This window comes from Rhinopithecus bieti, unplaced genomic scaffold, assembly GCF_001698545.2.
Source record: "Rhinopithecus bieti isolate Rb0 unplaced genomic scaffold, ASM169854v2 scaffold_31447, whole genome shotgun sequence".
NCBI lineage: Eukaryota > Metazoa > Chordata > Mammalia > Primates > Cercopithecidae > Rhinopithecus > Rhinopithecus bieti.
The window spans coordinates 126,785-131,529 of NW_016813376.1; positions in this window are offsets into that span (position 1 = coordinate 126,785).

The following is a 4,745-nucleotide window of genomic DNA, read 5'->3' on the forward strand; positions in this document are numbered from 1 at the left end:
ATCCTTGAGAAATCGCCACACTGTCTTCCACAATGGTTGAACTAGTTTATAGTCCCACCAACAGTGTAAAAGTGTTCCTATTTCTCCACATCCTCTCCAGCACCTGTTGTTTCCTGACATTTTAATGACTGCCATTCTAACTGGTATGAGACGGTATCTCACTGTGGTTTTGATGTGCATTTCTGATGGCCAGTGATGATGAGCATTTTTTCATGTGTCTGTTGGCTGCATAAATGTCTTCTTTTGAGAAGTGTCTGTTCCTATCTTTTGCCCACTTTTTGATGGGGTTGTTTGATTTTTTTTCTTGTAAATTTGTTTAAGTTCTTTGTAGATGGATATTAGCCCTTTGTCAGATGGGTAGATTGTTAAAATTTTCTCCCATTCTATAGGTTGCCTGTTCACTCTGATGGTAGTTTCTTTTGCTGTGTAGAAGCTCTTTAATTAGATCCCATTTGTCAGTTTTGGCTTTTGTTGGCATTGCTTTCGGTGTTTCAGTCATGAAGTCCTTGCCCATGCCTATGTCCTGAATGGTATTGCCTAGGTTTTCTTCTAGGGTTTTTATGGTTTTAGGTCTAACATTAAAGTCTTTAGTCCATCTTGAATTAATTTTTGTATAAGATGTAAGGAAGGGATCCAGTTTCAGCTTTCCACATATGGCTAGCCAGTTTTCCCAGCACCTTTTATCAAATAGAGACTCCTTTCCCCATTTCTTGTTTTTGTCAGGTTTGTCAAATATCAGATGGTTGTAGTTGTGTGGTGTTATTTCTGAGGCCTCTGTTCTGTTCCATTGGTTCTATTTAATGGTCCCCTTTACATATGCAGCATTATCTTCCATAACCCTTGGAAAAATAGATAACCAACCCGATATCTTAACCACAAACTGGGGGGTGAGCTGTATTAGAGATAATAAATACAAAACGTATTGTTCCTCCACCGTCTCTCCTATGACAACTATCACTAATCTAGCAGCATGCTCTTTCCAGGTGATCTCACACACAACCTCAATATGCCTTCAACCCAGTGTGCCAGAGAGCCACTGAATGAAATTGGCATGTGTGAAAAAATCCTATTTATCAGGCAAGACAAATCACTGAAGTCACTTATTTTTGGTTTTAATCTATATGTCAATGAAACAGTGATATTTGAGTGAATATGCTAATATTTATTAAGTGCTTACTCTGTGGCAAGTGTAATTCTAAGCACTTTTATTATTAAATAATTTAATAGTTATAACAATCATGTGAAGGAAAGTACAGGCACACCTCATCTTATTGAGTTTTGCTTTACTGCACTTCACAGATACAATATTCTTCTTTTTACAAATTGAATGTTTGTAGACACCCACTGGTGGCCATTGAGCAGATCAGATTCTGCTTGCTCAAATGCCTTACCCTACTTCCTTGGCAACCACATCCAACAAACCTGATATGGCTAGGATTGAGAAATGTGGTAAGTCACAATTGAAGAAGACAAAAAACGCAAGAAAAAAATTCACTGCCTTCCAAAGAAATGACCAAACAGGAGAAGCAAGTAGACAAATCATAATAAGGTATACATCATGAAAATGAACTGTACATTGCACAAGCATTGCCTTCATATTTTACTTTTTTTGGCTGATGAACTTTGCAAGATACAAAGAGGTTCGATCAAGTTTAAATGACTGTGCTGTTCCTCTCACATCAAAGAATCAAGAGCTACTGAAAATGAAGACTGCTTTTGCCTCTCCCATCTGCCTGGCTAGCAGATAAGGGAAAGAATTTGAATGTTGGTGAAGGAAGAAGCAGGGTGGAATGACAGTAAAAGCTAGAGTAAAACCAAGCTGACCCAAGGTGTCCTGCAAGCTATAAAATTCAGTTTAATCACAGTATCAATTTTTTTGTTCCAGTGATTTTATTGGGATATACAATTTTTTAAATGTGCAAATACAAAGTTTCAAAATGTGCAGAAAAGGTTTGTGGCAACCCTGTATCAAGCAAGTCTATTGGTGCCATTTTTCCAATAGCATGTACTCGCTTCATGTCTGTCAAATTTTGGGAATTCTCACAATATTTCAAACTTTTTCATTATTATCATATCTGTTATGGTGATCTGTGATAGTGATCTTTGATGTTTCTATTGCAATTTTTGAGAGATGACTCAAATGACACCCATATAAGAAAACAAACTTAATCGATAAATGTTGTGTGTGTTCTGACTGCTCCACTAACAGGTTGTTCCCTATCTCCTATTCTCTGACACACAAGAATATTGTAATTAGGCCAATTAATAATCCCACAATGGCCTCTGAGTGTTCAAGTGAAAAGAAATCGTATGTCTTTCACTTTAAATAAAAAGCTTGAAATGATTAAGCTTAGTGAGGAAGACAGGTAGAAAGCAGAGATAGGATGAAGCTAGGCCTCTTGCTCCAATTAACTAAGCTATGCATGCAAATAAGTGTTGAAGAAAATTAAAAGTGCTACTCATTCCAGTGAACATAACAAAAATAAGAAAGCAAAACAGTCTTACTGCTAATATGGACAAAGTTTGAGTGGTCTGGATAGAACAGCAAACCAGCCACAACTTTCCCTTAAGACAAAGCCCAGTCCAGAGCAAGGCCCTAACTCTCTTCAATCCTATGAAGTCAAGGTGAGGAAGCTGCTGAAGAAAAGTTGGAAGCTGTAGAGGTTGGTTGGTTCATGAGATTGAAGGAGAGAAGCTGACTGCGTAACATAAAAGTGCAAGGTGAAGTAGCAAGTGCTGATGTAGAAGGTGAAGCAAGTTATACAGAAGATCTAGCTAGCTAAGACAATTAATAAAGGTGACTACACTAAACAACAAATTTTCTATGTAGACAAAACAGCCTTCTATTGGAAGAATATGACATCTAAGACTGTTGTAGATAGAGAGAAGTTAATGCCTGCTTCAAAGCTTCAAAGAACAGGCTGACTCTTGTTAGGGGCTAATGCAGCTGCTGACTCTAAATTGAAGCCAATGTTCATTTAACCATCCCAAAAATCCTAGGTACCTTAATAATTATGCTAAATATTTTCTACCTGTGCTTTATAAATAGAACAGCAAAGCCTGGATGACAGCATATCTGTTTACAGCATGCTTTACTGCATATGTTAAGCCTACTTATTGAGCTCTGAAAAAAATATTCCTTTCATAATGTTACTGCTCATTTACAATGAATCTAGTCAACCAAGAGTTCTCATGAAGATGTTCAAAGAGATCAATGTGGTTTTCGTGCATAACATCCATTCTGCAGTGCATGGATCAAGGAGTAATATCAACTTTCAAGTCTTACTATTTAAGTAATAACATAACATATAAAGCTATTGGGGTCATAGATAGTGATTCTTCTGATGGGCCTGGGCAAAGTAAATTGAAAACCTCTGCAAATGATTCATCATTCTAGATGCTATTAAGAACATTTGTGATTTATGGGAGGAGGTCAAAATATCAACATTAACGAGATTTTGGAAGAAATTCATTCTGATTGTCATGGATGATTTTGAAGGGCTCAAGACATCAGTGGAGGAAATAACTGCNATGTGCCACCATGACCAGCTAATTTTTTTGTATTTTTTGTAGAGACGGGGTTTTGTCATTGGCCCAAGCTGGTCTCAAACTCCTGAGCTCAAGGGATCCACCTACCTCGGCCTCCCAAAGTTCTAGGATTACAGGCATGAGCTACCACGCCTGGCCTAGAAGTAGAGCTTAAAGATGTGAGTGAATTACTGCAATCTCATGATAAAACTTTAACAAATAAGGAGTTGCTTTTAATGGATGTGCAAAAAAGGTAGGAATTTTTAAGGTAGAATTTACTCCTGCTGAAGAAGCTGTGAATACTGTTGAAATGAAAACAAATGATTTACAATGTGACATACTCTTATTTGATAAAGCAGTGGCAGGGTTTTAGAGGACTGACTCCAATTTTGAGAGAAGTTCTACCGTAAGTAAAATGCTATCTAACAGCATCGCATGCTACAGAGAAATCTGTTGTGAAAGGAAAGTCCATTGATGTGGCAAACTAGAAATCGCCATAGCCACCCAACCTTCAGTAACCACCATTAACATCTACACAAGACCCTCCACCAGTAAAAGATTATGACTCGCTGAAGGCTCAGATAATTGTGAGCAATTTTTAGCAATAAAGTATTTGTAATTAAGATATCATTTTTAATACATAATACTATTATACACTTAGCTGATTACAGAACAATGTAAACATAACTTTTAAGGACTGGGAAACCCACAAATATTCATGTGACGTGCTTTATTGATATATATTCATGCGACTTGCTTTATTGAACAGATACTTGCTTTAATGGCGTTGTCTGGAGTCAAACCCACAATATCTCTTAAGTATGCCTGTATTGTTACACTCATTTGTAAAGCTTTTAAAAACAAACTTAATTAAGGTTACATGACTTGACAAAGTCACATAGTTAATAGGTATCCAAGTAAGGACTGGAACCCAAGTGGTGTGATTCTAGAAGCCCAGGCACTGTGCCATAAAATCATCTCTTGCAAGGGATTGGTTCCAGGAACTCTGCCCCCGCCTCACCCATGCCAAAATTCACAGATATTCAGGTCCCTTCCCTTATATAAAATGGCATAGTATTTGCATATAACCTACTCACATCCTCCTGTATAGTTTAAATCATCTCCAGATTACTTATAATACTGAATACAATGTAAATGCTATCTAAACAGTTGTTATACTATATTGTTTTTTATTTGTATTATTTTTATTTTTTTTG